The 20749-nt window shown below is 60.0% G+C and overlaps 1 protein-coding gene across 2 annotated transcripts in view; it reads right to left on the bottom strand.

Moving 5' to 3' along the window:
- The window catches only part of SRC (SRC proto-oncogene, non-receptor tyrosine kinase), a 33721-nt gene extending 18698 nt beyond the window's left edge, over window positions 1-15023 (bottom strand). The window contains exon 1 of one of the 2 annotated variants that reach the window (XM_075166364.1): window positions 13233-15023. The gene's annotated coding sequence lies outside the window, so the exon portion shown is untranslated. The remainder of the gene's footprint in view (window positions 1-13232) is intronic. The other variant, XM_075166365.1, reaches the window with a different exon arrangement.
- Between the last annotated feature and the right edge of the window lie 5726 nt (window positions 15024-20749).

Raw genomic sequence — 20749 nt, 5'->3', positions numbered from 1 at the left:
TGGCTTGCCCAGCACGGAGGGGATTCAGCCCCCACGGCACCCCCAGCTTCACGGCCCTGAGCAGCATCCCAACGGGCTCCTGTCCCGGCTGGAGCCCAGGTTTCACATCTCATCCAGGGGGAACATCCCAGACGGATGGGAATGGGGTGCAGGCAGGTTTTTGCTGCACTGCCATCTAACCCTGCTGGAAGCAAGCCCGGAAGGGAGACCAGCCCGCAGCCTCCTGCTTTCATGCCCATGGCCACCAAGGCGTAGCAAGGGGAGGGCTCGCACAGAGACGGCAGCAAAGGAGAAAGAGCTGCTGCTCCCCCAGCACCGCCGGCTGCCATCGCAGCCTCCCCTGCCCCAGATGCCCCGACCCGCTCAGCCTGTGCATCACCCAGATCACGGCACGCCACGGCACACGCACCGGGCTTGTTACATTGCAAACACCACGGCGTGATGGTGGAAACCACCGAGCAAACCTCGGCGGGGTCGGCGTAACGCCGGGCAGCCGCCTGCCTCCCTCTCGCTGGGTGGGCGCCTGGGGCGGTGGCTGCCACGCAGAGGATGTGCCACGTCGCAGGTTTATTTTGATGGCCTCCCCTTCCCCCTGCTAATAACTTTTGTCACTATTTTTAGTGCATTTGATTAGGATAATAAGCAGCAGCTGATTGACAGCCCTTTAAGACTTTGAATGGTTTGTAATTTGTACTTGACTAATATTCGTCGGCAATAATTGCACAGCGGGATGGAAGGTGGGGGAAGCTGCAGTCTCAACTCCAGGCTGCAGCACATACAAACAAGGCTGCGCCGCGTACGCACGTGGTGCCCCTGTCCCCGCCGCCCGGGCACGCTGTGCCACTGGGGCTCCTGGGCACACGCTGCGAGGCCATGGCCGTGTTTAGACAAAATAGGTCCAAAAAAGCCACCAGGGAAACCCAAATACACCTCAGCCTGGGGTCAGCCATGCGCCGGGGCGGCGAGGTGCAAGGTCCTCCGAAGGGGAAGGGACAGGTCCCCGCGCGGCTGCCAGGCGGATGGAGGCACTTGCATCCCTCACGCTCCCAGGTTTGGGTATCTGGTGGCCCGGCACAGCCCGGCTGTCAGCTCCATTGCAGGGCTGCGATCCCAGCCGGCGCATTGCCGGCACGGCCATGGCTGGGCTTGGGCACCCTCCAGCACTGCCATCCCCGTGTGCTGCTGGGTTCTGCATTTGGGGTCTTCCCGGCTCCCCAGTTCCCCTCGCCAGGCCACGGCTGGGCTGAGCCGCAGCCGGAGGGGAGGGTGCCAGGGCTGAGCCCAGCCGCACACCCTGCCCGGGGCAGAGGCCGCAGCAAGGAGGGAGCTGCAGCAAGAGGCCACCCCCACCCTCCCCTCTCCAAAGCAATTAAAAATGAAGCACACTCAGCTGCACAACTCAGCTCCGATCAGATCAGATCACGGCACGCGAGACAGCGGCGTCCCCGTCCTCCCCCGCCGGCGCTGGAAATGCCGCCTGACCTGCCCAGCATCCCCGCTCCTCTGACACCCGCATCCCCAGGGATTCCCCCCCCCAAAATTAACTGGCAAGTTGGGATGCAGGAAAAGGCTCGATCCTCTCCCCTACCTCCCCACAGCAGAGATGCTCTTGGAAAGACAAGAGCGAGGGGAACCGCTGCTCTCCGGCAGGTCCCGCTCCGGCTGTTTTCCACTGCGCAGGGATCGCTCAAGGATACAATGGCCGTGGTAGCGCCAGGCTGATAGCGGGGCTGGCGGCGGAGGGGGAAGCGATCTTATCTTCTTTTCAAAGACACTAACAAAAGACACTGATTGGGAGCAGACAAAACACAGCAGTTCGGCTTCTGCGAGGCAGAAGCAGAAACCTTGGGAAATGCCGCGACAGGCTGGGGCCCAACACCAGACACTGAGCCTTGAGGAGGGAGACATCTCCGGCAAAACAGGCTCCGTCCTTGGGGCTGCTAAGGAGCCGGGTGGGTGCTGAGCGGCACCGGCGGCAGAGGGAATGGGGCGGGTGCTGGGGAGAGGTGGGCAAGGAGCCGGGGCACCAGTGCCCACCCGCTGTCGGAGGGAGCCGAGCCGCGTCCCCGGCTCACGAAGCCCCGGCGAGATTAATAACGGCACCTGTCTCACGCCAGACTGAAAAATGAAGCGTGCGGGACGGCGAGCGAGACAAAGCAGCCTTGCAGCCCACGGCAGCAGGCACCAGGGATGGGAAGGAGCAGAGAGCGGCGATCCCAAACACACCCCGACCTGCTCCATCCCCCTTTGCACACAACCGACCCCCTCCCAGCAGGACCGGGGTCCAGCCGGGGCAGATTCGTGCTGGACAAACAGAAGCCACCTACGAGGTGTGCCATGAAAAACAGAGATCCCAGGTAGGAGGCAGGCAGGGAAGAGGCAGAGGGCACCGCGCCGTCCCCCCGCGCAGGCAGCACAAAGAGGCGGCAGCGCTGCCCCCGCCATGGCGGCACCCAGCCAGCGGGGTCAGCGCCGCAGCACCGCGCCGCGGGGAGACGGCGGCCTCCGTGCCGGGGGCGATGAATTGCTGCTCAGTCGGTGCTGCCGTAACCACTGCGAGGGTGGTACCCAAACAGCCAGCACCCCAGCCCTCCGTCCCCCTCCCTGCATCGTCCCCCGCTCCCTCCCTGGATTTTCGTAGGAAACGCAGCCCCAGACACGCACGCCCAGCGGTTCCCCCTCGCTCCCAGGGGATGCTACTGAAGTTTTGCCTTCTCCCAGGGCCGGGGGCTGCTGAACGGCAGCACAGCCCCTGGGGCTTTGGGGAAAGCCTCGCTGCCACAGCTCAGCCCACCGTCCCCTCCTGCCACCCCAACACAGCAGCTCAACGCGTCCCCCACGGAAAAAGCGATTCCCGACCCCTGTCCCATGCCCTTGGGCTTTCCTCGGTACAAGAGGCACGTCTGCCAGGCTGGGACCAGCCCCGCTGCAACGAGTCCCAAGGGCTGGTGAAAAAGGGGGGTTTGTAAACCAGGGTTTGATGCTGCAGTTCCTCTCCCCGTCTGGCTGACGCCGTGAAGGCACGCCTGGGTCGCGCCTCCAGCCCTTCTCCTCCGCAAGGACACTCGTTTCTCACCTGCACTGATTCCTAAAACAAAAGGAGAGATGCAGGGATGCTCACTTCATCTTTCGGCTCCAATCTGGGGATCAATTCCACGGGTAGGTGCCCACAATGCCCACCCGGGACCCCCGCTTCTCCCGGCGACTGCATGTCGAAGGCACCTGAGTTAAGGCACCCCAGCCCTCCCCTGGCTCCTCCTGGCTGATGGAAAACTCTCCCAGATGAAAGGAATCGCTGGCGGAGGAGAGGGGAGGGCAGCACGGCTGCTGCACGGGGGCCCGGCTACACGATCCCCACATACATAAGTCCCAGCCCCTCCTATCCGACCCTGTCAACTCCCATTAAATTTAAAACCGTCTTAATTAAAGCTCCACAGCCCAAGCTAGCAGGGGCCAGTGGGTCACGAAAGGGGAAAGGATAATTAAATCAACCATCCAAATTCACCCTCCCAAGCACGGGGGAGAGGCACGGTCGGGAGCGATGCAAAATGAAGAGACATGTCAAATCAGGGAGTTTGAAAGACCAAAACAAACCCCTGAGAAGCACAAACGCAGGTTCTGGATGTTTATCTGGCCAAGAAACTGGGAAACACCAAGCACACACACAGGAGCCATGCAGGGAGCTCGAGCTCTCCCCACCGTTGCGGGGCCGGCCCCTCGACAGGCAGGTTTTGGCTTGCCGGGGCGATGGGCAGCGGCTCTGCCAACACCAGCGGCTGCACACAGCTGCGGTGCCACCCGCAGCACCCCGAAGCTGGGCGAGGGCAGGGGAAGCCCAGCGGCAGGCCCCCCATAAGCATTGTCTTGCATAAGGCTGGCAAGAAAAAGTTGCAGGTCTTATCTCCCCGAAGTAACGCAAGCGGCTGCCCGGGGCGAGCGGGACGTGCGGCAAGTTGTGCTCGCTGGTGCCGAGCGCTTGGTTTTAAGCCTTTTTCTCCCCCAAGGGATGGGAGAAGGGAAGGTGGCCATCGCCACAGCCCCATCACCATGCTGCAGCAGACCTGGGTACAGACGGGGCCACGTCTTCAGAGCCGCCGGCGTGCGGATGCGGGCAGCCTGGGCTGACCCACCGCGGCGCTCGCCCACAGCCCTGCACGCCAGGTCCCTGGAGCTGGCAAAGCTTTCCACACTCAAAGCTTCCTCCAAGGCAGTGGGGTTTTTATGTACGTGGCTGAGTGGCGTGGAGGGCTCTGGAGGGAGCCGGCAGCCGCCTTTCCTGACCAGCGTGCCACCGAGTGAAGCTTTCGGGAGCTCCTGGCACACCACTCCCTGGCATCACACGCAGAGCCGTGCTGCGTGGTGGGTGCTGGGAGCTGCAGCCCCTTGCAAAGGGCTGCATGGGGAGCCGCTGCTGCGCCGACAGAGCATGGGCAGCCAGCGGTGCCCCATCACCCCTTTCCACCCCCGTGCAGCAACAAAGCCACCCCAAAAATCAGGGCTCCTGCAGCTCCACCAGCGCCGTGCCCTGGTCCAAAGGAGATCCCCCGGGTTCAGGGTGCTGCTAGGAAGTGTTTGGGGTCAGGGAGGAAACCAAAGGCGATCGAAGGCTCCTGGAGCCCCCGCTGTTCCCCGTTATCCATGCATGAGTGCTTTAGGAGAGCTTTGGGACAGGCAGAGAACAAGCACACGGATCCTGCAAACCCAGCTCGAGTCTGCTGCTTGCACACACAGAGGAAAGGGGAACCACGGGGGAGAGGGGAGCACCTCGCTTCCCGGCCAGCACACACCCCCCGTCCCTTTCTGCACTGCAAGGGCATCCTGGCAATTAGAGATGGAAAAATAAGCTTTTTCACCACGAGGGTGGTCCAGCACAGGAACAGGGGCTGGAGAGGTAGTGGGATATTCAGCAGGAGATGCTCAAAGCCAGCCGGGCGCTGTGCAGCCTGACCTCACTGGCGCTGCTCCGGGTCGGAGCAGGGATGCCTACCGGTGCTTCCCAGCCCGACTCAGCCTGCGCTTCCAGCATCCCCACTGGGACACCAGCCAAAGCCAGGAATTGCCCAACCAGTTCCAGCAAACGCTTTCCAAAGGCACACAAAGCCTTTGGCCTGCGTTAACCTGAAGCCGGCTTCTCCCAGACAGGTGATGAGGGCAATGCTCTCCTCCTGCCAAGTCCAGGAGAAGGAAACAGAAAGGAAATGCTTCCAAGGGCGGGAGTGCCCGTGGGGCCGGGAAGCGCTAATGCGGAGCCAGGCTGGCACTAGGAGCCGGAGCTCCTGGCCACCGGGACTGCCTGGAGCCATGGGGCGATGCTTCCCCAAAAGAGCCCTCTAGCTCATCACGGGGGGTTCAGTGCCCCCCAAAATGTACATTTTTAATATTAGTCCCCCGGCATGCTGGCATCCATGGGCTCCCAGCGTCCGCCACCTAATTCTCCGGTTTCCCACAGCCCCATCACATCAACGCTGTTCCCGTCCTCCTCCAGGCGAAGCACGGGGAGGAGGGACCGGCCCCGCTGGAGGGGGTGACGGAGACGCGGTGACACCAGCTGGCCTCTCGAGGAGGAGGAGGGAGGATTTCTGTTCCCCATTTCTGCACCACCTCTGCCAGCGCGGCCAGCCTCGGGCTCCAGGAAATGTGAGTTTGCTTCTGCTTCCTGGAAGGAGACATCTGCCCCGGGAGCTCCCCGGGGATGGCCGTGGCACAGCACCCAGCCCGCCCCGTGCCCGGCTCCTGGGGAAGGGGCAGGCGGCAGCGAGAGGCTGGTGTGACTCACGGACGGCTCAGATCCGGCCAAAACGGTGCTGCCACCTGCGCGTGCCTCGGCTCGAGGGCTGCCGCACCCGCCAGCGCCGCAGCGATTTCACCCCCGGGCGAGGACGGCGGCGCAGGCAGGCGGCAAATCTCCAGGGCAGGGGGAGGAAGGGGGCAAGGAACATGCAGGAGGCAGAAAAGCTCCGGATCTGAGCAAGTTACAACCACCCCTTGGCCACGCTGGCGTCACTGCTAAAACATTTCCACTTTCAGAGAAACCAGCCCATCCAGTCCAGCGAGGAGAGGAGCTCCCCACGGCTCCGCCGGCCCTCCGGGGCTGGAGCTGCAGCCCCACCGGCCCTGCAAAGGGGTCCTGCAGGACCCCCTGGGCAGGAAACCTCCCTGCAGCCCTCCTGACACAGAACAGGAACTGAAACGCTCGCTGGTAAAAAAGGGAAAATGCAGGACATGTGCCAGGGTTCACTGCAACGGGAGGGTATGAAGGAGAAACCAAGCAGAGGCCAAGGGTCTTCCATCACCGACTTCCAACACTTCCCACTTTGCAGACCCCTGAACAGTTTCAAATGAATAAGCAGGGTCCCACGCAGCAAATTTATGCTGATTATCACGTTATCTTCCCAGGTTACTTTGGGACTCTGGGGCATCCACCGGACAAAAGCCACGTGCTCCAGGGAACCGTGGGGCCACCAGCCCTAACACACGCATGGTACGGGGGCAGCGGGTGGCTGCGGGTCAAGGTTGCGTGATCAGGATCAGCCTCCAGCAATGCCCGCTCGACTCCCGCTTACACCTTTGCGGGCATGGATGGGACTGGGAGCAGCTCCCGCAGCAGTGGGCACAGCCCAGGACCGTGGCTCTGGTCTCGGCACCGTCAGACCCCATGCCAAGGCATGCCCGGGGGGCCCGCACTTCGCCGGTGGCAGAGCCCCGAGAGATGCTGGTCCCCACAGCCACTCCCTTCTGCACCACCAAAACAAAGCAACTCGCTCAGGATGCGTCAGAGGAAGCAACCAGGGAGGGTCTTGAGGGGCAAACGGAGAAGATCGGCCAGCCCCGGACAGCATTTCCGTACCCAAAAAGCTGTCAGATTCCCCAGCCGCTCCTGGGGTGAGCGGGATGCTCAGCGGCTCTGCCGGAGCCGCCGGGAGAGGAGCCGGCCAGGAGGTGCAGCCCCAGACGGTGCTCGCTTATAAACAGCCCGAGCAGATGAAAAACAAAGAAAAACGCTGAGCTGGTGTCTTTTATCCCTGCCGCTCCTGGAGGGGAGAGCCGGGCTCCGCACACCTCCTGGCGCGGCACCGCTGGCTGCAGCGGTGGTGGGGACCAGAGACAGGCTATGAGCGAGGTGGATGGGACCAGTCCCGAGCTGCTGACACCAGCCAGTGCCGTGGGACGAGCTGCATGTGGACCTTGCACCCTCCCGTGGCATCTCTCCAGCCCTCGCTCGTGCTGCTCTTCCCACCCAAAATAACCACCCCGAGCTGGAGCTGCCCCCCTCCCCGCCCTCGGGCAGAGCCTGCGGGGACGGGATGAAGGGACGAAGGGACGAAGGGCATCTCCTCTGCTTTCCACCACCTGTGGCTCATGGCGGCTTCAGCACAGCCCACCCAGACCACGGCACGAGAGCTGTCCCCATCCCCAAAGCATCAAGAAGGGCTCAGATGAGCGTACGTACACACACGTGCACACACATCCACACATGGCTGTGCACGTGTGCAGGCAGCCGGGGCGGGCAGGCAGCTCCCCGCGTGCTGCTCCCCTTGCCCAGCCCCAGCCGCACACACCGGTCCCAGCACCCTGAGCCTTTCCATCCCACACACTTCCAAACTCAACCGTCCGTAATGTTGGAGTATGAAACTCATCTTGGTCGCGGTGACTTTTGCAGCTACCTATGCACCCTTCCTCGTCCCACGACACCCTCCCTGCCCGGCGCAGCAGGGTGCTCACCGGCAGCTCCCCCTCAGCCGTGCCGAGGTTTCCCGATCCCTTCCCCGGCACAGCGCGGCCCCACCAACGCTCGTCCGATGGGCAGGGGAAGGAAAGGGCCCGGCTGAGCAGGGAGTGACTCCAACAGCCTTTTCGTCTTGGTTTTTTTTGCAGAAGTTACCAAGCGCACGCTTCAGCCCCGGGAGCATCCTGAGCCCAGGATGGCACCGCCCGACCTTGCTGCTGCCAACACCGCAAAACCACCAAGCCATGAGGGCTGGTTTCAACTGGGGAGGTCAGTTCCCAACTGGGCCACGGTCTGGGGAGAAAGTCCTCGAAAACACTTTCTGAAAGGCTGCGGCTGAGCGGGTGAGGAAGGTGGTGGCGATTCATGGAGGTCAGATTATATTTGCCCTGCCTAAGGAAGAGCTTCGCCCATGGTGCGTGCATGGTGGGGCAGTGCAGCTGGGGCTGGTGAAGGAGGGGTGGGAGAGGGGGAAACTGAGGCACGCACTTGGTGTAAAGCCTCACCAACCTCTGATGGCAGCTTCCCAGGCGCTCCCAGGGGAAACTGAGGCACGCAATGCTCCTTACCAGCTGGGGAAGCAAGATGGAGCAGTGAAACCCAGACACAGTGCTGCACCTCCAACCCCAAATTCCTGCTAAAGGGTGCCCCAAGGTGAGACATCTTTAGGATCGATTTAGCACCGACCTGACCCCATCACACTGCCCCCAAACCGGGGCACGGCGTGGGAAGGGGGACGCTGCATGGGAAGGGGGCACATGGCTCGGGACAGGCTGGACTTGTTAACCTCACCCATGGTGGAGGGGGCAATGCAGCAGCGAGCTTTTACCCTCATTGCCCAGGTTTTTGGTGGCCGAGATTGCCAAACACAGTCGGGAAGGATGGGAGCAGCCACGCCGGGTGGAAGCTATTTTTCCAGCACACAGTCAGGTTTTCCTCCGTCCACCCAGCCCTAACGCAGCGGGCTCAGGGCCAGCCGAAACCTCACGGTCACGAGAGCGAGACCACGACAGGTCAAGCATGGGACGGGGCTGGGAAACTCGGGGCCGGCCTCCCAGACTTGCAGCACGGGGAAGGAAGCGCAGCACAGCCCGTGTCACAAGCGTCCCCACGTCATGCGCGGGCAGAGGCGCTGACCCAGCAAAGCCTGCTCGCCCTTTGCTGTGGACCCCAAAGCCATCCCGGTGCCCTCCTGGCGTGGGGGCCCACTCGTGCCAGGCTGCATGCCTTGCCCAAACCTCCGCCGGTTCCCCAGCTGTGAGGCGAGGGCAGGCTCGCTACGCACATGCCCCATTCCTTATATTTTTGCCTTTAACGCCCAGGCGGTTCTGTTCCCCAAATTCCTCCGGACAAGCCCACCAATCCCGCACGCCAGCCTCCAGATATTTCAGATGCTGCATCTCCACCAAAACGACCTGGAGCCAAGGGGCTCGGGCAGATTTCTTTAAAATCTGAATTAAAATCAACCACCGGCCCCCGCTTGCCCAGTGGCCGATGCCCCGCGGCAGCCCTGCCAGCCCCCAGCCCTCCCAAACCCCCCCCCGCTCCGCAGCGAGGGCAGCCAGGAGATCCGTAGCCCGAAGGGAAGTCAGTGCAAGACGCAGATTTGCAGGTCCTGGTTCCTGGCCCAGGTTCAAACCACATTTGTTCCTGAAATCTGTTTCAGGGCTTTATTTTCAAAGCACGCGTGTGCAGAGGCATGTGCAAAGCAGCACCGGTTCCCGCTGCAGCCAGCGCCGAGGTCGCCTGTGCCAACATGGGGCCAAGTCGGGGGCCTGGGTGCCCCCGAGCACCGACTGCAGCCCACGCTCATGTAGCCGTGCTCAGCCAATTAATTATAATTTTTTTTCCCCCTCCTAAGCACACAATATACTGGACTATCTCACAGCTTGCTGCCCATTTAAAGGGTGAAGGACCAAAGGCATTACTATTTTTCTGAGGCCCGCTTTAAAATAGCCCCGCGACACACCGCACATTTTTTGCTGATGGGCAGAAACTTCAGCAAGATGCGAGCCCCGGGGGAGTTAATCTGCACAACCCGCAGCTACAGGTGGTCGAAAAGAGGAGTTTGGACTGGAAACAGCGACAATCTGTGCTCCTGTCCCAGAAACAGCCATGCAAGGATGGTTATTTCTATCCAGAGGTCCGAGCTGCTCTCTGGGCATTGGATTCAAGGGATCTCTCCTGCCCAGAGCAGCGCGGGGACGTGCCGCTGTCTGCCGAGGCCGTTTGCCGCGGCCGATGGGATGCACGCTGGACATGTCTGCAGGCGGGCTCCGGGGCGAGATGCGGAGCGCTGTGGAAGTGAGCTCAGATGGGAAACTGTTCCGAGAGATAAAGGAACAAGTTGGAAACCGAGCAGCAAAATAGACAGTACAGGAAACAATAGCGCTTCAGATAGGCTTTCAAATTTCCCCCAGCGATGCCAAGAGCACAGCGCTTCGTCCCAGTGATGCTCGGGGGTTTTCTCCCCCCCTTAGACATGCCGGGAGGAGGTGCAGACTGTTCGCTCCTACCTTTTCTCTTTCAAGATGTTTGCTCGTCATTAAAACGAGATGTTACAGGCCAAGTCCTTCAGGTCTCATTAGAGAAGAGTTTTAGCTCGGTGATGATCCTGGCACCATCGGCAGGGAGAGGCGGATGGGATTTCGGAGGCATGGGAGCCCCACGGTCCGTCCCCTCCTCACCTCGGTGAGCCTGGTGAAACGACGCTGCTTCCCAGGAGCTGCGCACGCTCCTGAAGGCCATCCCCACCTCGGGACTGCTGATGTCCCCTTCGTGCCAGCAAGGAGCCTCTTGCCTCGGCAGCAGAGCCTCCGCGGAGGTCGGTCACCACAAACTGCAGCTCTTTTCCTCGTCTCGTCCCCCAGCTCCCCGGCCGGGGGCTGGGACGGCCCCTTCTGCCTCCCCGCGGTACCTCCATGATTTTCCATCACTCTGGCACAAAGTCATTAAAGGGCAGAGCTATCGTTAGGGCATCTCCATCACACAGAGAGCACTGCAAGGCCACTAACGATCGAGACAGGGAACATTGGACTTCCCTTAGCTGCTGCTGCACCAGCCCATAAATAACCCCATCTCCAAAAAAATCATCAGGCTGCGTTTTGGCAGAGCCACCGAGGCGAGGTGTTTGGAGAAGCCTCAGCCCTGCTGCTCCCGGGTCAAAGCTTGGAGCCGGGAACCGACCCTCGATCTTTCAAGCAAAGGTGCCCTTCTCTGACAAACGAGCACTAACTGGCTAATGATTACAGAGACGTGGCTCCCTGGGGAGCCGGCACACCAGCCTCGGCTCAGAGACATCAACGGCCAAGGTTTTGCTATGGGCCGGATCCTGAGCCAGCACAAAGTGGCGCAGAACAGCTGGCTTGGCGCCGGGCAGCCCAGGATCAGCCTCTCCGGCTGCAAAAGTGTCAGGAGCAGCCCCACAGTGGAAATAACAAAAAGGATATTGCTTTAAAGTGCAAGATTGCTGATGTCCCCCTGCACGTCCCCATCCTCACGCCTCCCCGAAGAGCCCTGCCAGCCCCCCACCCTCGTTTGACCAACACGTGCTGCACGGGGGGCCCAGGCGGGTGTTGAGCTGCTGGGTGCTGAGGGGGGTCTCTGAGCCTGGCAGGGGTGAACGGCTTCCCACCATTAACGGCTGGACCTTGGGAGAGGTTTGTCATGACTCAGTTCTCCCGCCCGCGCACCGGTCACTGCTGGCAGTGGGTATCTCCTCGGCTGAGAGGAGAGCAACAAAGCCCCCCAGCTCCCTCCTGCCGTACATCTCCTCCTCTGGGGAGCACCAGCCAGGCAGGAGGAAGAAAAATCAAGTCTTTTGTTGCCACCTTCCCGCAGCTCAGTTTGCATACAGCACTGCTGGGTACGTGCTGTCCTGTCCCTGTCCCCGCTGCGCAGGCAGCACCAGCCCCAGGGAGGAGCTCACCCCAGGAACCCCCCGGGTGCCGCACCCTCCACCACCAGCCCCAGCTCCTAATGCCACAGGGTGGTGGGACCTGTCTTGGGGGACCCCCCAGCTGCACTGAGCAGCCACATCATGTCCCTTCCTTCGCATCGCTCCTGGGGAGCCAGGAGGACGGCGAGCCAGCGGCACACGCAGGGTAGCACAACCCACTCCCTGCCACCTATGACCTTTACTGACCCACTGCTGCTCGACAGCATTGGGACCAGGACCAGGACTGGGACCAGGACCGCAGTCACCTACTAGCCCCAGGTGCGGGGGACTGAGCCCTGGCACACCGCAGCAGCGGTGGCTGGGGCGGGGAAGGGCCAGGGAAGGCGTGCACTGCGCGGGGCCAGCAAAACGCGGGGAGATGCAGCAGATCCCCACTCATTTCTAGCGGGTCTGCGCAGCTCCCCAAGACACCAGACAGATGCTCGGCACCAGACAGGAGAACGCCAGGGTCAGGGCCACGAGATGCCACCCCCCTCCGGCCTCTCTCCCCAGCGCACACAGCCCTGTGCGGTGGGTCCCATCCCCACAGGCTGCCCCCCCGTGCCTGTCCCAAACGGCACCAGGACGCAGCACAACCTGCCCAAGCTCCTGCACGGCCCCCGGGCAGCGAGCAGGGATAAAAGCCCATCCCGACCCAGTGTGGCTCAGCAAAACCAACGATGCTCTTTCGTGGCACTGGGGGCTGTGACAGGGACAGTGGGGACAGCCAGTGCCACTGCTCGCAGCCACACATGGGCGTTGGATCACCCAGGCTGCGATGGGGGAACTTCCCGGTTGGATAAAGCCTTTAATCAGGCAACCCGGGGCTCTGCAGCCCCCCAGCAGGCTGGAGCCAGCCAGCCCCGGCGAGGGGCACAGCGAGGAGCCTGGCCGGACACAGCGCTCCAGGCCCACCGGGGCTGGACACGAGCCCCAGAATTACCGGTGAGCAAACACGACAAGGGAAGCGGATCAGGAGACATCAAAGCAGGGGGGCGATGAATATTTCATGTCCTGGCCTACATACAGCCCGGCTCTCCCCGCCCTGCGCTCCCGGGGGTCCCCCCCAGCCCCTGATCACAACAAAGGGGAGTTGCAGGCAGGCGGGGCCGCCCCGCTGGACCCCGCGGTCGCCCCGCTGGACCCTCAGCATCCCCGGCCGGGCCCATATCTGCCCCGCTAGACAGTGGCACCCCCAGCCAGACCCACAGCTGACCCTCCAGACCATGTGCATCCGCCGCTGGACCCATAGCCGCCCCACCGAAACCCACAGCCAGACCGCGAGCATCCCTGCCTGGACCCATAGCCAGCTCACTGGCCTGCGGGAATCCCCCGCTGCCGGACCCACAGCTGCCCCACCGGAGCCTGGGCATCCTCGGCTGGACCCACAGCCTCCTTGCCAAACTGCCAGCATCCCCGGCCGGACCAACAACCAGCTCACCCGACTGTGGGCATCTCCCCGCCGGACCCCACGGGCGGACCCCGGGCATCCCCCCGCCGGACCCCACGGGCGGACCCCGGGCATCCCCCCGCCGGCCCCACAGCCGCCCCCCACCGCCGGCCGCTCACCTTCCGCCTGTGCGCGCAGCGGGGCCGGCCCCGCCGCTCGCCTCCAGTGCTCGGCCCCGGCTTTGTCTCCGCGCCGGGGGCGCGGCCGCCGCCCCCCGCCGCCGCCGCCGCGCTGGGTGCCCGCACCGGGCCGAGCCGCGCCAAGCTGAGCCGCGCCGCGCCGGGCGCTCAGGGCTGCGCCGGCGGCAGCAGCAGCAGCATCGCGCAGCGCCGCGGATCCGGCGCGCTGCTGCCTCGCCCGCCCCCGCTCACCCCTTCTCCGGGGCGGGGGGGGGAACCCACGGGGAGGGGAAAAAAAAAAAAAAAAAAAAAAGAGGAATATGGCAGCAAACCGGAAACGGTGGATGGGGGAAAAAGCAGCAGCCCCTCCCCTCCGTGGGTTTGTTGTTTTTTTTTTTTTTTTTTTTTTTTTAAGGGAGAAGGCTCCGGGCAGCCGGGCTCCGCGGGGCGCGCAGCGGGCGAGGGACCGCCCCCGCCGCAGGCTCTGCCGGCGCACCCCGGCCCGCGGCGGAGGGAAGCGCCTGGTCGCGCCGGAGACACGCGTGGGAGCGTCTGCGGGGCCCCGCGGGTGAGGGGCTGGGGGGGGCTCTGGGCTCCCCGCCGAGTTCTCCCTGGGAGAACCCTCCCTCGGGTTCTCCCTCCCGAGCCCAGCGCTCTGAGCCCTGGCGGGCTGCGTTGTTGTGTTCACCTGGTACCAGAAAAGAGAAGTGATTTTCAGGAGGTTAAAACCTGCCTGGTTTGAGGGTTGCTTTATTAACCACTTCTAACACACAGCGAATAGCAGGGAGAAACGCTGTTTTGTCAGACCCTGCACTTGAATCTGTGCATCTTCATCTCCAGGAGGGACACCTCGCTGTCCCAGGGGGCTGCAATCCCTGTTTCCCCATCTCTGAAGTCAGAAGAAGGCAAAACTTAAGTGTGGAAGGAAAAGCAGGGAAAGATAAACCAGCTGCTGGGGCTCCCTGGGGATCCCCGGGTAGCTGTGAGGGCCTTTGGAGGCAGCACTGGTGGGCAGCGGGCAGCAGTGGTCGTGCCCCGCTGGGGCATCTGTCCCGTCTTTGCTGTGCCCTTCTCTCACCTGTGCTGTGACAAACACCTGGGGGGGTTAATACACCCCCAGGTCACCCCTGCAGCCAGTGCCACCCTCCAAAACAAGGCAGAACGGGGCTGTGGGATTTCCTGGGGTGCCCGGTCCCCGGCTGGCAGCATCACCCCATGCAGGGCCAGGTGAGGTGCAGGTCCCCCTCAGTCCCGCTCGGGCAGGTGGGCACACGGGGATAGTTCCAGCCATCCCTCCCCTCGCTCGTCAGCACCTTCCCCTTCCAGCACTGGGAGGAGGTGGAAAATGCCCAGCTTTCCCCCAGCACAGTGCAGTGCTGGGGCACGCACATGGGCTCAGGGCTCGGCCGGGCGCCCCGCCGCCTGCACCGAGCCCGTCGGGGCTGCCCGACCAGCTCAGTGGCGCTGGCAGCCCTCCCACCTCCCCCATTAGCGATCCACTAAGGCGTTCCTGTCACTTTGTCCTCCAGGAAGAAATGGGGTGAAGCAGTCCACTCCTTAAACCTCCATTTAGCTGGTTTATGAGGCACGCTCGGCTGCTGGCCGGCTCTGGTGACCCATGGGCTGTATTTCCACAGCCAGCACCGCCTCCGTCATCCCCTGCCCATCCCTCCGACCAACCCTTGCAGCCACTCAGCGGGGATTTCTGAAAACCCCATTACTCTGAGCAAGACCTGACACTTCAGAAACAATTTGGGCACTTAACAAGTTTCAGAGAACTATTGTGGCGGAGTTTTTCTTTCTGTTTCCCACTCCCCCTGCCTTGTTCTTTTGAGTTATTAAAAAAATATTTCCCATGACACCGGCGAAGGCCAGCGAATCCATGAGTCACCAGGAACAAGGAGTCACGCACACACGGATCCATCACCCCCGGCCAGCACATCGCGGAGGGGCCCTTCCCTGGGAGGAGCCGCCCGCTGATAAGGTCCCTACAGCCGGGCTGAGCCGGGCAGGGCCGACGCTTTCCCTCCGGCCTCTTGGCTCCCTCCCAGGGCTGGGAGAGGGCGGCCAGGCTCCCCGCACACCCGTGGGGCGGCTGGTGCTGGAGAGTAGCTGGGTTGGGGGTAGCAGCTCTGCTTGCTCCTTGCTGGAGCATCAAACCGCAGCCCGGTTTGTACTGAGGCTTTTTGGGGGTGTTAATTCATAGCCACCCCCTCCCCTCTCCGGCTGACCTGGAGATGTGTAGGGAGGGATTCCTCGACCTAACGTCCGACGTGGGATTAAGGAATTAACCGCGCGGCGTGGGGCAGCCCCGGGGTACCGCTCTGCTCGCTCATACATTCATACTTCGGTCATACCGTAGGCAGATCGATGCCTGGGGTCCCCCACGCCTTCTCCCCGCTGTGCCTGCACAGCAAAACGGCGACGTTCCCCTCTCCCTCCTGATCCCAGGAGCACCCGCTCCGCAGTGCCGGAGCAGGCGTGAGGAGCCGCTGCCGGAGGGGAGAGCACCCCGGGGAGCGGGGACCCGGCCCCAGCCCCGGGTGAGCTGGTTAGGATGACTCAGCCTCTGCTGGATCCAGACCCAAATCTAAGATGCAATTATGACTTATAAATATTTGAATTTTGTTTTCCTCTTTTGCAATCAACTCCTTTTCCACAGGCTGTCCTACAATCGTAGTTTTCATCTCCGGCGGTGCTGGCCTGTTGCTGGAAGGCAAACAGCAAAGGCACTGTGCTTTTAACACGCCGGACCAAGTCCACGACATAATCTCTTCTTCGAAGAAGATGCCAACATGCAAATTTAAAATGGCAAATAGACACTCTCTAAAACCAGCCTCTTATCTTTTGGGCTTGGATTCAGGAATGTGCCCTCAAAGGACTCTGACATTAAACAGGCAGCGCTGGTGATAATGCGATTTAAGACCATTTAAGTTTAAGCAACCCAGCACACCTCAGTGCGTCCCTGGCCCAGCCGTGACGTCCCGAGCCTGACGGACACCCCTCAGCTTTCCTTTCCCTCCTGCCCCACTCCAAGTATTTATCTTTAAACAGTCTAATCCACAATTTTTTTTTTTACCCAACTAGGGATTTCAGTCTCTTCCCTGAAACATTTTCTTGAGATGATTCTTTCTCTCCGCTTTTAAATAGCACCGATAAAAACCACCGCGGGGAGAGGAAGAGGGTTACAGAAACTGAAAACCAGGTACTTTCAAATTTTAAAAAAGTAGCACTGAGTATTTCTGGTGGCTCAGTTATTACAGCACATCTTGAAATGATATTCTAACAAGAAATCAAGACGTGCTCAGGTATTTCTGTGCTTTCTTGCTGACTTTTATGCAAGTTTCATCAGGAAAAAGAAGAATGAGAGTTACTACAGCACTGTCACACTCACGAGCAAGTACGTACGTGGCTCCTTCCCCCTCCAGGTCTGCAGATCGAACTGCTCCACGGGGCTCCTCAAATCTTCCTGCAAGGTAAGAGGGTGCTTTTTGGGTCCAGTAATTGATCTGAGTCCTGACCTCTCCAACGTAGCTGTGGATTTACAACAAAACATCTATTCATCTCCAGCCAAATTTATTTTTAAGCATCCCCTTGGCAAGCATGAATAAGTTTTGTCTAATGGATTCTGTTCCTGAGGCTAGCTGGATTTTGTTCACTGCAAATTCCAAATATATTTGCACGAATTATTACTATTAATAATATAATGGTTGTGTTTGAGATGCTGGACAGACGCAGAAGCAGCCACGGCTCTTGCCCTGAGATTTTACGATCATTGAGCTTTACAGCCCTGCAAATAGTGAGTGTGTGATGGCAAACGATCGGCACCACCAGCCCCGTTAGGGATGCTGCAGTCACGAGCTCGAGAGCTGATTTACTAAGGGGGATTGACCAGAATAACTCCTGCAGTACGAGCCATTTGGCAATATTTCATGGTAGAAATGCTAATTCTGGCCATTATCTCCCACGTTGAGCATCAGGGCTGCAGGAGCCCAGCAGCAAATGCCAGCGTCCCACAGGTTGTAGGATAAAAAGGGACAGCTGGGAAGAAGTCACCAGGAGGGCTCAGGACCCGTCGTGTCCCTCAATGTGGTGACAATCTGCCGTGCAAAAGGGGCTCTGAACCCCAGCACCGAGGCGGCCCCAGCCAGGACGTGTCACTGCAAAATTCCCTGGGGGAAAGGACCACGGGGGAACCACTGACTCGGTGATGTGCGAATGTTTGATACGGAGGCACCAAGTTCAACAGCTGTGGGGGGAAATTATCTGCATGTTCAATAGAGGCACAACATTTCCCGTCTGACTGGTAAAATACGACGTTTGGTACAATCTGAATTAGGTATCTTGGAATAGGTCACTTGGGCAAAAATTCGACACTTTCCGCATCTTGCCTCAGCTCAGCAGAAAAGCCGCACACAAAACGTTAGCATTTCCCAGTGGTGGAAATTCTGTTTTTTGGCCAGTCAATAGAAAAGAGCGGTTCAGAAAAGCCCACGGAAACTTATCCAGATGAGATTTATAGCCCTTGTTCTGGCTTGCTTTGCTAACAGAGCAGCAGAGGGATGGCTGGCTAGTGCAGAGCGCTGGTAGCCACATGCAGGCGACCCTGCCCTGGGGGCTGTGGCATTCCCCGGGCAGCAGGGGAGTCCCAGGCAGCTCCCTGCCAGCACCCGGCTGCTCGCCGGCCCGCAAGCGGCTGCAGCCTGCGCCAAGCGGAGCCGGAGCAGACACAAGGGTGTTTCCCCTTAATCATCCAGTCTTGGTCCTTCGAGCGAGGGATGGGCTAAGGAGGCCAAAGTCTGAATCTGAAAAATTTAAACCATATGACGTTTGGATCCATGCTCAGTTTAAAGTGAGCTAAATAAGAGGGGAGATAGGGAGCAGAAATGGTTGCAGCTTCTCCCCTTCTCTCAAAAACTGCTCCCGTTGCGATTCCCTTCACCGCAGAGGCCGACACTTGGGACATCTGCTTCAGCCACCCAAAGGAGCCACCGCAGCATCACAAGCAGCCGCTCCGCGGGGACCACAGCCATGAGGACCCTCTCCCGCACAGACCCCAGCAGCCGCGGTCCAGCCGTTCGACTACAGCGTGGGCCCACCCAGCACGTGCCGATGTGCAAGAGCTGCCCTCGGGGAGCCGGAGGGACGCGACCCCACAAGCCCCACACTGGCAGCATGGCTCCAGCACGGCTCCTGCCCGCGCTGCCGGAGCAAATAACAGCAGGAAGCGTCTGGAGCCGGTTCCCTGAGCAGAGGGAGCGGTTTTGCCCTGCCAGAGTTCCCCGGTGCCTGCCGTACTCTGGACTTTGGTTTTTGGCAAGATGAATCTGCAAGCTTGGGACGGCTTTTGCAGAAGCAGCGGCCAAAGGGAAGGCAGTAGGAGCTGCCTATGCGATGTCTCAGGCCAGGGCTGATGCCTTTTGTGACCCCAGTCCATGAAGTGGGTCCGGCTGAACTCGACACTTACCGGGGCGGCACATGAGAGGCTCGGAAACCTTCTGGCAAGAAACAAGGGGACGGTCCAGAGTGCAGGTTTCACAAATAAGGAATGCTGCATTTAGCATGTAAATAGGACTATCAGTAGCAGATGGCACTAGGGACACAGCTCCCTGCCCAGAAGATAGGAAGAAGTGAGAGTCCTTCAACCCCCTCCACGCACAGCACCCCCCTTTGGGAGCTGAGCTCTTCAAGTGCGACAAGAGACATCAGCCAGGCAACAGATGTTTTTAAAAAGCAAAGATGTGATCCAAAGCAGGTTTACCTTGTACCTACCAGCCAAAAAGGCTGGACTTGAGCCACGGAGGAACCTGTCAGCCTCTCTGCTCCAACCACCCGCTCTGCGTCGCTGCGGTCCTCGGCGGGACTGCGGTTTCCCGGTGCGTGGCTGCTCACGCCTCCAGCAAGCCTGGTGCAAGAAGGATCAAAGCCACACCAGGGCCTCCAGGCACTAAATGAAACCAGGGAAGCTGGGAGGAGGGAAGCGAGCACTGCGAGAGGTTGGGGATTGCACAAGACAAATGTGCGTGTGCTGGCGAGGAGCAGGATCTGAACGGGTGGTGTAAAGCACGCACGGCACCATAGCGCTCACTTATCGCAAGAGCTTGGAAGCGTAATATTTAATCATTTTAACTCCTCATGGCTCAGGGGTAGGCTGACGTGCACAGCACAGCTTCCCAGGTATACCTGGGGCTCCCAAGGCGGAGAGCTGTCCTTCCCCAGCAGTTACATCTGCTGGTTGAAAAAATCATCAGGGAAGAGAAACACGCTGATGGGGCTGATTTCAAGGGGACACCTTTCTCTATCCTGGATGCTTCTCCACGTGTTCTTTCTTTGTGTCAGTCCTTGTAACAGCAGGTGATACCCACTGAGTCACCAGCAGGTAAAATTTGCCTGCAAGGACAGAAGAATTGCGATGGACATGAGTCTACAGGGTGGAAGCAACAAGAGGGGGCATGGGGGGGAATTACAGTGACAGAAAAGCCACAAATCGGGAAGAATCAACATGAAATGGGAAAATCAACTGAATTTCAAGGGAGAGGCAGGAAGCCGAGTTCATCGCTCTGCAATTGCCAGCCCCAAGCAAGAGACATTTAGACCAGGTACTGCACACTGGCCCGGGTACCAAAAGCCAGAAAACACCCCCACAAACAACCGCTCAAAAGCCTCAAACTACCAGAGGAGAAGAGCAGGACCTTGGACCTGCAGTAACTGCCAATTTAAGAAGAAATGCAAACGTTGATTACAGCCCATGTCTCATGCCAGAGAGAAAGGGAATGCTCCCCAACCGAATCATCCCTTCTGGTTGGATGAGGAAGAGGAGGAGGGTCAGAGCCCTTCCCAGTGCCAAAGCTGCCAATCAACCTAATCACCAAACAAGCAGCCATGCTCTGTACTCCAGCACTCCCCATTCATCATCCCGTTTTCTCGCTGCAGTCAGTCTCTGATGCCTCATGAGATTAATAAACAAACAACGAAATCAATACAGTCATCTCGATCCCTGCAGGCCACAGACTGTGAACAACATAACTGCTGCCTGAAAGAAGTATCAGCGTGTAAGACAGGCTCCCAAGAGAGAAGTCCACCACCCCAGCTCTCAGCTGTCCAAAAATTAAGACACGTGCACAGAGGAACAGTTCAGCAGTGCCCTGGGAAACAGAGATACTGAGCAGGTCCTCCCCTCCTACAGCTTCCTGATGTTCTCCTCGAGCATCATCAGATCCAGTCTTGACCCTCCCTGAAATCCAGGCACCAAAGGAATATTTTCACATTCTTCATGACAGGCTGGGAAATCATCTTCGCTTATTGACTCGACAAGGGGGCTGCTCTGCAAACATCAGTCTTCTTTAAAGATGGCCTCGGGCTCTTCAGCTCCTGTCAGTAGGGAACCTCACCAGAATCTCTCTAAAGCAGAGACAAGCGTGTGTATGAGAATGAAAGTAAATTAGGTCTGAACAAGATTAACAGGGGTTTAATTGAACTATGTGAACTGGAATTCCAGTCACGAGCTACTTATTAGC

This window comes from Calonectris borealis, chromosome 17 (assembly GCF_964195595.1).
Source record: "Calonectris borealis chromosome 17, bCalBor7.hap1.2, whole genome shotgun sequence".
Lineage (NCBI taxonomy): Eukaryota > Metazoa > Chordata > Aves > Procellariiformes > Procellariidae > Calonectris > Calonectris borealis.
This window is presented reverse-complemented; position numbering and strand designations above follow the sequence as displayed.